The sequence below is a fragment of the Schistocerca nitens genome, chromosome 2 (genome assembly GCF_023898315.1).
Source record: "Schistocerca nitens isolate TAMUIC-IGC-003100 chromosome 2, iqSchNite1.1, whole genome shotgun sequence".
NCBI lineage: Eukaryota > Metazoa > Arthropoda > Insecta > Orthoptera > Acrididae > Schistocerca > Schistocerca nitens.
The window spans coordinates 380,634,079-380,647,184 of NC_064615.1; positions in this window are offsets into that span (position 1 = coordinate 380,634,079).

Consider the following 13,106-nt stretch of genomic DNA (forward strand, 5'->3'; position numbering starts at 1 on the left):
AGACTGGTGATTGTTATGTGCATCAAGTTAATAACATTAGCCAAGAGTGAAAAAAACATAAACAAAACGCAGCGCCTGATCAGAAGTGAAAGGTATGTTGTTGTAACACTCCTTTTATGTCTTTCTTATGTCTTATGTATGATAATAAATCTATCACACTGATTAAGAAAACAGTCACGACAACCTTTCGTTTACAGTTTCTAAGATGTTGCCGTGGTAGTAGTGGTGGCAGTGAGGATGGAGAGGAGGAGGGGGAGAATACGTTTCAGTTTAGTGACGAACATTCGTATATACCTAAAATTGTCTTCTAAAATCAGTGTGTGGTAAACAGTATGATGTCTCATGTAGGAAAACTTCTCAGACACCACATTGCAGAATGAGTCAACGAACATTGTGCTTCCTCCAGCATACACTGCCTGACGAAAAAGGTGAAGCACTGAGAAGTACAAGAGGAAACGAAATTAAACTTCACAGGTTGAGACATATGTGATGGTATGTGTGTTATCACAGTACGGAGTCAACTTCACAAAGAAAATGACGATATGTGCCCACTTATCAGTGCCCACCCCCTCTGGCCTAGATGTAAGCATTGTATTTGGCTGGAAAGGGCGAGATAAAACCGTCGTATCCTCTCCTGAGGCAAGCTGATCCACAAATGTTGTACTGGTCCTGGATGTCTTGGGTATTGACACTGGGACAGAGTTGACAGGTGAGCTGCTCTCACACATGTTCTGTCAATGAGAGATCGAAGATATTGCCATGGGAGTACCTCAAAGTTATGCAGACGGTTCATAGAAACAGGTGCCACGTGTGAACGAGCATTGCCCTGTTGAAAAATGGCACCACAATACTGTCGCGTGATAGGTAACACATAAGGACGAAGAATCTCTGTGATATAACGTTGTGCTGTCAGAATACCTCAACCACCAGCAGGCGTGACGTTAAGTAATACCCGATGGCTCTCCACACCATGAAACAGGGACTATCACTGTTGTGCCTCTTCAAAACATTGTAAGTAAGTGACGCCTCCCCAACTCGCCGCCATACTTGCTAACGATGGTGGTCCGAGGTAGTGCAGAAACGCAGTGAGACACTATTCATTATGTCCGTGCTCCCTAGTCATGGCACCACTCCAGACGCAGCCGTTTGCGTTGTGGTGTTAATGGCAGTGCCTTAGTTCAGCTGCTCCATGGCTCCAACCAATGGTAAGAGATGACACAGAATGTTGTATTGCTGCACGATACAGAGTTTCTCCATTGTGATGGTTAGACATGGACGAGCAAAACCTTTACGACGAGTATGCGTGCCCTCACGTTCCCAGTCTAACATCATCGCCACATCTGAATGCCTTTTCATATTCTGTCAGAATCTGATAACTGTGTCCCACATGTATATGTGGCATCTTCTTGTCCTCCACAGTGATCATGCAATAGCTGACTCCTTCCACTCCCCTTATATGCCCTTCTAGGCCTGGTAACAACACTGAATGCGACCAACATTAATGCACTCTGGTGGCCGTTCTGCCTGTTATAGAGAATTGTAGCTCTATTCATATACAAGGTGCGACAATAAAGTAACGAGACTGATTTTCTTTGCAAGATGTGGCAACCCTGCAGGCTTGCGTAGGCACAATATCTTTGAACTTGGTCTATAAGCTGCTTCTAGTCCAAGTGTACATCGATGCAACTGCTCGGTCGTGAGTTGTGCTGTAATAATTTAACAGTTGTTTGTGTCTCTCGTCACGGAAATGGAACCGCATAATATTGCGCAACGGTATGCCATTTCTTTTTGCGTTAAATTGGATGAAAACGCGACGACAACATACGGTAAGCTTCAAAAGGCTTTTGGAGAGGAGGTTATGTCGAGAGCTCAAGTTTTTCGTTGGCATAAAATGTTTAGTGAAGGCAGAACGAATGTTGAAGATGAAGACCGCAGTGGACGACCATCAACCTCACGGACGGATGTCAACTTGGCCAGGGTGTGTGAACTTGTACCATCTGATCGAAGATTATCCGTGAAAATGACTGCAGAAGAACTGAACATCAGTCGACAAACGGTTCATCTAATAATAACTGAAGATCTTGGTATGAGAAAGATTTGTGCAAAAATGGTCCCCAAAAATCTCACACCACAACAGCGAGAAACACGGAAAAATATGGCAGCTGAACTGTTAGAGCAAACGGAAATCAATCCAGAATTGTTGAACCGTGTTATCACTGGTGATGAAAGTTGTTTTTTTTTCAGTAAGATCCAGAGACAAAACGCCAAACTTCGCAATGGTGCTCAAAGGGATCACCTAGATCAAAAATAGCTCGCATGTCAAAGTCAAAAGTGAAATGCATGCTTGTGTGCTTCTTTGGCTCCAAGGAAATTGTTCATAAAGAATGGGTGCTTCCTGGACAAAAAGTTAAGCAATATTAGTACAAACAAATTTCAGAAAGACACCGTAAAAGAGTTTTTCGTGTCCGTACCAACATTGCTCATAATTGGATTCTGCATCACGATAATGCTCCATCCTATACTGCTCTGTCAGTATAGCAATTTTTAACCTCAAAACAAATTTCAGTGCTACCACAGCCAGAGATCGCTCCGTGCGACTTTCTTCTATTTCCAAGAGTCAAAACGGCGGTCAAGGGACACTATTTTCAAACAACACAAGATGTCCAAAAAGCTGTGACGAGGGTCTTGGAGGATATTACAGAAAATGAGTTCCAGAAATGTTACCATCAATGGCAGAAGCGCTGGAAAAAGTGTGCGCAATTAGAAGGGAACTACTTTGAAGGAGACAACACTAAAATTGACTAAAACTGTAAGCAACATTTTTTTTCATATCAGTCTCATTACTTTATTGTGGCACCTCGTATATACACCCGCCAATGGCGTGTCCGTGTACTAAGTTAACATTGACATCCGATCATGTCTTCTGGGTGTTTCACCTTTTTTGTCAGGTAGTGTGAGTCGAACATGTGACTGATTACAGAGCGATGTTAACTCGTTATTTTAGGCAAGCAAATGGGAAGTTTCGTTACATGAAACGAAAACCAAACATCGTCGCTATGATCCAGATGTCAGGTGACAGTATGGTAGTGTTGTGCTGTGAAATACTGTGTGTGTAGTGTGGGCAGTGATGGGTTCTGAGAAGCAAATGGAGAGTGTAGTACTAGGATTTTACATTATTAAATAACTTCTCTGAGAAACAGTATTGTAAACTACAGGTAAACAGGTAGTGGCTGTGCTCTATTAAACAGCCTGGCCTTGTATTTGGGGCACCGAGACTATAGTCTCTGTCCGGCCATCACAGTTTAGGTGTTTCGTGTTTTCCTAAATTACTTTAGAGGGGTGTCAGGATGGTTCCTATCGTAAGGCCACGACCGACTTACCTGTCTCGTCGTTGTTAAACTAGATATGCAAATGTATAAATAGCTGTATTGATGATATGATCTTTTTATCCTTAAATTGTAATACCATGACATGTTGGATGTTGTAAAAGAAATCCGTGAATAAATAAAACCCCTACTACCACAACAGTAGCTGAGTTCACTGAAAGTTAAGGAGAAGAAATTATATTTTGACGTCTGGTGTGACGAAAAATATTGCAACGTAACAGAGATGCGAAAAAGTCTCACGCTAAAACTTGCAGCTGGTGTGGTCCTTTTAGTGTTATCGTAAGATCTATACTGTTCTTCTGGAGGGCTCTATCTTTTAACATGGGCTGGGGGGTGGTCCTGACGTAACAGAGACGCGAAAAAGTCTCACGCTAAAACTTGCGGTTGGGGTGGCCCTTTTTGTGTTATCGTAAGATCTATACTGTTCTTCTGGAGGGCTCTAGCTTTTAACATGGGCTGGGGGTGGTCATAGCGGTTAGCTAGCGACGTGGGTGTCCGTCGCTTATCGTAGGGCCTTCTTGCTTAACACGGTTCTGCTCTCGGCTTCTGTTCTCGTATCTCCCCTCGGAACTGCGTCTCTCTCACAGTGGGAAGGTATGACATGCATTTAGGCATTCTTGTGTTAGTCTGTGGTATTCCATTTGCTCACTCGTTACTCGTATTACTTTGGTTAATTTAATGTCACGATTTATTCGGAGCTATGCGACATACTACTGGATTTGTTTATCATGTCAGGATTTTCATGGAAGGTGTTGGATTTGCCTGACACCTTACATATCACCACCCTTCGAACTTAATTTTTTGAAAAAGTTAGGCAATGATTGAATCGTTGTCTAAGCCAGTCAAAAATTATTCCGTTATCTAAATTTGTTGCCTACTGTTCAGCCATGTTATTCTGTTCTATGCTAGTTTGTATTACTAATTTATATTTTTATATTCTTCCACATTATTATCAAAAATATGTTTATATTGACAAGGGAAGAATATTTGTATTCTATTATAATTATTATTTTTTAATTATTTTTTTCTTTATTTAATTGTGAGGTTTGTTTTTTTAAGAAGTTATTATCGAAAGTGAGGAGTCTTTCACATCGATTTTCTTAGAAGTATTGTTTTTATAAATGTAGTAATTAAGTAAAATCTATTCCTATCACATTTTCTAAATATCATGTACAAGTAAAATGTTTTTGTTTCTAGACACTCATTTCCACATTGTTACACTAACAAATAAGAATTATTTACAGGAATTGCTCTGACAAAGAAATATACATACATAAGTATTGAGATATTATCCTAACAAATGGTACAAATGTAAAAAAAAGGGAAAACATCCAACAAGATAATTTTTTATTCTTTGTTTTTATAAGGAGAAAATAAGTGGCATATAATTTTAGTGTTTATTATGCCTTACTTTTGTTCTTTATATACTGTCCATTTCAGAACTAATGACTTATTTTTATCGATAGTCTATTTTTTAATTAAGTCCATAGTCAATGACTGTTATTTTGTAGTTTATTAGCTGCCTGGTGTGCTTAACTTATTTAGTTTTTCACACGTTTCTTTTGCACAATCACATCACATAATTTGATTTCAGACATTCACACAATCCTATGAATGTTTAAGCATGAGGTTGGTGAATGTTTTTTTTTGCACGAAGGTGATGGACTTGAGCGAGATGGATGTGGGCAAGTATTTGATGTACAGCTTCGTTCGTCATTCCTTGTTGGCTTTGCAAGTGTGTGTTGCTGTTGTGGAGGTCTCATAATGGAATGGAGCTGTGAGTGCAGAATCTCGTGGTTTACTGGCTTTGTATGCGTGAAAGTCATCGTTATGTGTCACTGAAAGTGGTCGTTTTTCGTTGTAATACTTCGCAGATGACTAGTTTACAATAGGATAGGGATTTGGGAAGGTATGTCGTCTATTCTTCACCCATCTTCTATCTTGGTCTCAATCTTGCGAATCTTCAACTTCTGTTCTTCCTGCTTTTTCTCTGCTTCTTACTTGCTTCTTGGTTCTTCTCTGGGCAGGATATGGAAATATTTATTGATAACTAGTCGCTTTGAAGTTCTCCTCTTAGTAGCACTTTGATAAATTGTTTGGGCATGTCATTTTTACTTTGTGGAAGTTTTCTTCAGTTTTGTGCATCAGCGTGCTGTTTAATAGCAGTAGTGTGACTTTTACACATATTTTTTGCCAGTGGTGGCTTGCCCAAGCGGTCTTCTCGTCAGGCCGTTTTTTGCTCGCTCCGCTGAGTCGGGGCGTTCGGAGACCCTTCTGGCATTCGGTGTCCTGTCGTGTCTCTGCAGGATTCCGCCACTGTGTGGTTCCGTGTTCTGTCCCAGCAGGGTTCCCCCACCCTGTGGTTCAGCTTGGCAACAGATTTATTTACTGCCCACTTCGGCTACAAGGGCCTTCTGTTGGTCTCGCTGTCCTTTCCGTTCTCTCAACGCTTCTGCCTTGTAGGAATCGTGTATTGCTAATTACGTCCTTTCCTTTCTTGATACTTCTCGCGTTGCAACTTGTGGGTCGTTGCATCTCGTCCTTGCTGGAGTTTTTACAATGGTTCTTACAAAAAGTTTTACTTATAATCCTCTAACATATGTCTAGTACCTACATTGTTTTACACCTTCTTAAAAGCTTTACAAATTTCGGCGCCATTTCCATGTTACAATTCTAAGATATTTTGAGTCTTAACGTCTACAAGAATCCTCAAATTCGTTTTTTATTTTTGTGTAGTGTCGTGGTGTACAGCATTTTAGTATTTCATGCTGTTAAACTATCTACGTTTTATCCCTTCACCTTAATCTATAGTACTATTGGTGTTATTTTTGTTTTTGTTTTTATTGAAACTACTTTCTTTTTCCCACCTTCCTCTCTCTTCATTCTTCTTTCTCCTGACGATCTTATCTGCAACATAATCTTGAAATATTGTGCTGATTATTTACCAGTAATAAAATTAATCTTCAAACCTGTACCGAAAGTGTTTAATACTGCCAGTCTTAGGTAAAAATACCTCTGCTTTATCTCGTAAAATACCCTCTAATTCTCTTTTACTGTGTTCCGAAATACCTTGAACTTCTTGCAATTTTTCGTCGATTTCTTTATGGACTTCTAACATGAGTTGAGGCGATTCCCCCTTTTGTGCACACCATTCTAATTCTTCATCCTCTTTATCTCGCATCATCCTTAATTGTTTGTTTATAACTGGTATTTCTTCTAATTTTAGCTTTTGCTCAAAGAGAAGTGTGACATTCCCGAATGTTACGCTACCTTTCCCCATATCTATTATCGCTCGTCTCTCATTTAAAAAATCTGCACCTATAATCAAATCTACAGTTAGTTTAGGTATAATCACGAAGTTGGCTTCGATCTTTTGACCTTGACACGAAAGAGCTAACCTTGTTTGTCTCATAACTTCCGCAGCATTGTTTCTAATAGGACCTCTTACTTTAATCTTACGTGTTTTCAGAACTGGCAATTCCTCATTGGCATTACACTGCAGGAATAAATTTTCTGAGATTGCAGTCAGTTCACTTCCGCTATCAATTACAATATTGACTGGGATATGCTTTACCATGGCCTTCACAATTGGTTGAATTTGAAAGGGTTGGTTCTGTTCTTCTTCTAGCATCAACGAATCCTCCACTGAATCATACATGAGTCTTTTTAGGAATTTCCCTTGTGAATTCGAACTTTCTGTAGGATAAGCTTCGACTGCTACTTCTCTCTCTTTTATTTCCTCTTCTCTATTTCTTCCTTCATTTACGCTTTCTTCAACTTCCTCTACTTTTTCCTCATCCTCGTCTATCTTCTCCTTCTTCGTCGCTACTTCCACATAATCGCATCTAAATGCTCTAATTATCGCTTCATAACTTCCTTCATTATATACGTTGGGTTGTGTGCCCACACGTAACTTATTTTCAACTTCTGTCGATTGCGCATTATCCTCATTGAATTCGCTTTCCCTGGTTTCCATCTCAAATATCTCTGCAATACTCATTACTTCGTCCTTTCCTCCTACATTCGTTGTGCATGCCTCTGGTAATTCATCTTCCTCATCAGTATTCTCCCAATTAATTTCGTCCCAACACGATATTGTTATTTTCTTGTCTTCGTTTTCATCTGGTCCCTGCGGATTTGTTTCTTCCTTCTTCTGTTCTCGTGATAAGATTTTTACTTCTCTGTTCAAGGTGCTGCAATTGTCCTGGGTCGGTGCGTCATTCTCTTTGGCATGGGCGCTTAGCTGTCAATTCGAACGTTTATCGGGGTTTGGTGGTCTTACCTCCACCTCTTCTATCTGTATTCTCTTTTCTTGTTCAGCTTGTTGATAGTGGTTTCTTTGTTGATAATTTGTCGGTCTATTGGTTCTCCAGTACCCGTTCCGGTTGTCGTTATTCCCTCTGTAATAGTTGTTGCCGTTCCTGGGTGAATTATAGTTATTGCCATATTCTCTTCTAAATCCATAACCGGTTCTTTGTTGAAATCTATTGTCGTTTCTTGGTGCGAAGTTATCACATGGTTCGTAATTATTGTTTCTTCGTACTGTGTCTTGTGGATTCCACTGCTATTTGCTTTCGTTTTCACGTGCGCCTCGTCTTTTTCTCGCGTCATCTTCCGAAAATATGAACTCTAGTTCCCTTAGAATACCTTTAAATGCTTCGACGTCATTGCCTCCGCTACCTACTAATGATTGCTGGTATTTCAATGGTAGCTTCATCGCGCATAATTTAATCAACTCTCCGTCAGTGTATGGTACATCTAAGCATTGATTTTTCTTTGCCATTAATTCGAAAAATTTCACGGGACTCTTCTCTCCTGAATTTTCAAAATATGGGTTCTGTAATAATTCGTACTTCACTCTGTTCTGTGCTTCGCTGGACCAATATCGTGAGAGAAACTTCTCTCTGAAATCTTCGTATGATCGGCATGTCGCTGCAACATTCTGCATGGTTTCTGCGACTGTTCCTGGCGTGTGTGCACATATAAATTCTAATTTGTGTGCTAGCGTCCAGTGTTCTGGTAATCCTACTCGGAATTGATCAATAAAAGTTCGTGGATGTAATGAGTTTCCTTCTCGAAAGTGTTGAAATTTTCTGACTGTGAGGAAATGATCGTTGTCGTACTTCGTCATAGTTCCATATGAAATTCGCGATTCTTCGCACACTTTTGTTTCTGATCATTTCTCCCGTCGTTCTTTCCGGTTGTGGTAGATCCATTGGATATTGTCCACTGTAGCTTTCGCCTGCCCTTGTGTAGTATCGTTGGAGTGGTACGCAATAATTTTCTTCCATCGGTTGTGAACGTGTAGCTGAATGCATTGCACTGTACTCTTCGCGACCTGGCTTTCCATTGTCAGGTATTGGTTCGGTACCTTGTCTGGCTAACCTTGCTGCTTCATTGCACGATCCAAACTGTCTTGAAACATACATTTGTGGTTCCGCATGTGTTTGTGATGACGTTTGTTCATCAAGAATTTCGAAACGTGTTTGTTGCTGTGCAGGCTGTCTGATTTCACGTATGTTACTTTCCGCCTGTGATTGGAATCGCAAATGCATAATATCTTCGTTAATTGCTTGTTTTTCCGGTGCTGTTACAGATACGGATGTGGTTGTAGACTCTGTGCTTGTTCGATCCTGTTCACTACGCTCTTCAATGGTTTGCAACAACTCTGTTCGCAATTTCTGAAATTGTCACTTCGTTTACGCTTCTATTTTGACTATGCGGTTATCATATCTTTTCAGCGCTGCTTTTGTGATACGTTTGTGTAACACACTGTTTTCAACAACTTCACGCGCTGTACCTGCTGCTTGTCTAGTAATTTCGTTTATCTGTTTCTCTAGTTTCTTGACTTCTCCCTGGGTGTTGTTACGTAATGTTTTGATCTCGTCCTGAATGTCATTACGCAATGTTTGTACGTCCGCTTGTACCTTGTCAGTGTCTGTTCTCAATTGATTGTGACCTGTTATTAAGTTTCCAATCACTTCTCGAGATTCTTTTGCCTCGTCTTCAATATGACTCAGGTGTAACTGAATTTTTTTGTTTTGTTCTTTAATCTCACGCATTTGTCTCGTGGTTTCTGCATTCTGAATTTGGTTCGCTATGTCTTTATTTTGCCTTGTCATGGCTTCCGTAATTTGTTGTAATAATTCTGCCAGATTGGTGGGTCCTATTGCGTTTTCGTCCGACGTCCTACGCTCTGTGTTTTCGCCCAAGTGTTGGTTCGCAACCGATTGCATTGAACTGTGCTGTGACACGTTTCTGCTCGCATTCCTTGTACTCTGTGGTGAGGGAGCTCTGATTACTTGTACTATGTGTTCTACGTATTCAAGACGCAAGTTAGAATCCTCATCGACTGTCTCTCTACTTTCCTGCTCCTCTGTCGTATGCTGACTTATGTTTTCTATGCCTTGACGTACATTATCCTCGTTATGGTGCGTTATATGTCCTATTTCTCGCGATACTGCATCGTCTGTTGTACTGTCCTCTATTCTCTGTCCATTTTCATGCTGGGTCTCTACCTCAATTCGGTCAAGGTCTCGATTTGCCATTGCTAATCTTTCCGAATCCCTTATTTTCTGTTTTGAAAGCAATTCACGCGCCCTACTTCGAGTCAACATGCGCTCATACAATCTCACGCGTTTCATACACTTTTTGTTCACACGACTTGACAAATCATTCACTTACTTGTTGGGTGAGAACCAACTTGTCAACGATGTATCCGCCACCTGTGCGCTTGCATTGAGGACAAAACTTAATTCTAACAATTTTTAAAATTCATAACTTAATTATACTATTGTCTATGCTAGAATGTCTCACTTTTTATTGAATACTTTCTTACTATCTATCGCTGCAGCTACTATTTTCGACTATGTATGCCTTTCAAAAAAAAATTTTTTTTTTTGTATTACAAAAATTTTGTAACAGGATATTTTTCTGACCTCGTTAGGCATGTGGTCGACCTTCAATCATGGTATTTTACCATCCTGGCAGGGTCGCCATTCTCTAACATTCAGTGTGATGTCTGTTGTTCTATATCGTGTCTCCCTACCACTTTTGCGCAACGACGCTCTGAGCGTGTTTTTTAGGGAATTGACTAGTTTGAACCTGGGACCTGTTGCCGGTAAGGAGTCGTCAGACCACACATGACATGTAGAGTTCAGAAGAGTTCAGTGAGACTAGTGATGATATAACCAAATACTTAATGATTTCAGCGTCAGCTCCACTGCACTCCCTGTTAAAGAATCTTAATACTAACTAAATTTAGTGGTAGGGGTTCAAGGCTTTCCTATTTTTAGTTAGCTGGTAAAATAACGTCGAAAAAGCAGTTAAGTTTACCATTGGAAATTTTATTTTACTCACAAAACATTGTTTATAAATTGCACTATTGATAAAAGGAAATGTTTTAATATGGGATGGTAAAAACCAACTGTGTTCAACAAAAATGTGAACGAATATTCCCTGAATGGGTTTCCAAGTTCTACAATGGATCGAAGGATCACCTATGCCATATCACATCTATAATATAGGTTTAAATTAAGTTTCACAAGTGAGAAAACTATCAATATGGTCTACAGTGACCCTCAATTATCTTCAATTACTTATCTAACTTGTCGTAAATTACAGTGGTTCAAATGGTTCAAATGGCTCTGAGCACTATGGGACTTAACATCTGTGGTCATTAGTCCCCTAGAACTTAGAACTACTTAAACCTAACTAACCTAAGGACATTACACACATCCATGCCCGAGGCAGGATTCGAACCTGCGACTGTAGCAGTCGCGCGGTTCCGGACTGCGCGCCTAGAACCGCTAGACCACCGCGGCCGGCTAAATTACAGTGGCTGATGTGGCTTCTCAATAACTATATAACAGAAAAATCATCGCGTTTCAGATTTTTACTTCAAGTGGCAAATGTGACACCATGATGCTTTAATTGACGATCGACGCTAGTATTACGCAAAAAGGGGGTGTAACAGATGAGACTTCTGCAGATCTGAGTGAAGCTTTATGCGCTGTTATGCGGCATCGCGTACGTACATTACCCTGTCAGTGTTCGTCGGGGGGCGGCGGACAGCACAGCTCCGCTCACCTCGCCGTCTTGGAAGCAACTCTCTCCTAACTTCTCCTTACTACAATTTACCGAAGTTGGTTTAAAAAAACTATCTGGTTGTGTTTTCATCTGATCAATCAGGGTCTCAATGTTAACCTTAAGCTCCACCTACAAAAATTCTGTCTATTCAATGAGAAACGTTATACTTTTCGTGGTGGGGCAATGTTTTTAAATTTTGCAACGTAACAGAGAGGCGAAAAAGTCTCACGCTAAAACTTGCAGCTGGTGTGGTCCTTTTAATGTTATTGTAAAATCTATACTGTTCTTCTGGAGGGCTCTAGCTTTTAACATGGGCTGGGGGTGGTCCTAGCGGTTAACTGGCGACGTAGGTGTCCGTCCCTTATCGTAGGGCCTTCTCGCTTAACACGGTTCTGCTCTCGGCTTCTGTTCTCGTTTCTCCCCTCGGAACTGCGTCTGTCTCACGGTGGGAAGGTATGACATGCATTTAGGCAATCTTGTGTTAGTCTATGGTATTCCATTTGCTCACTCGTTACTCGTATTACTTTGGTTAATTTAATGTCACGATTTGTTCGGAGCTATGTGACATACTACTGGATTTGCTTATCATGTCAGGGTTTTCATGGAAGGTGTTGGATTTGCCTGACACCTTACAACGTCTCGATAAAACTACAGACAACGAGAGTGTGTAGACTGAAGTAACAAAAGACATAGGATACGTCCTAATGTCGTGTCGGATCCCCTTTTGCCCAGCATAGGGGCAGCAACTCGACGTCGCATGGACTCAACAGATCATTGGAAGTCATTACACAAATATTGAGCCATAGTGCTTCGTTATCAGGAGAAAGAAAACTGGCGTTCTACGGATTGGAGCGTGGAATGTCAGATCCCTTAATCGGGCAGGTAGGTTAGAAAATTTAAAAAGGGAAATGGATAGGTTAAAGTTAGATATAGTGGGAATCAGTGAAGTTCGATGGCAGGAGGAACAAGACTTTTGGTCAGGTGAATACAGGGTTATAAATACAAAATCAAATACGGGTAATGCAGGAGTAGGTTTAATAATGAATAAAAAATAGGAGTGCGGGGAAGCTACTACAAACAGCATAGTGAACGCATTATTGTGGCAAAGATAGACACGAAGCCCAAGTCTACTACAGTAGTACAAGTTTATATGCCAACTAGCTCTGCAGATGATGAAGAAATTGATGAAATGTATGACGAGATAAAAGAAATTATTCAGGTAGGGAAGGGAGACGAAAATATAATAGTCGTGGGTGACTGGAATTCGAGAGTAGGAAAAGGGAGAGAAGGAAACATAGTAGGTGAATGTGGATTGGGGGTAAGAAATGAAAGAGGAAGCCGTCTGGAAGAATTTTGCACAGAGCATAAATTAAGCATAGCTAACACTTGGTTCAAGAATCATGAAAGAAGGTTGTATTCATGGAAGAACCATGGAGATACTAAAAGGTATCAGATAGATTATATAATGGTAAGACAGAGATTTAGGAACCAGGTTTTAAATTGTAAGACATTTCCAGTGGCAGATGTGGACTCTGACCAGAATCTATTGGTTATGAACTGTAGATTAAAACTGAAGAAACTGCAAAAAGGTGGGAATTTAAGGAGATGGGACCTGGATAAACTGACTAAACC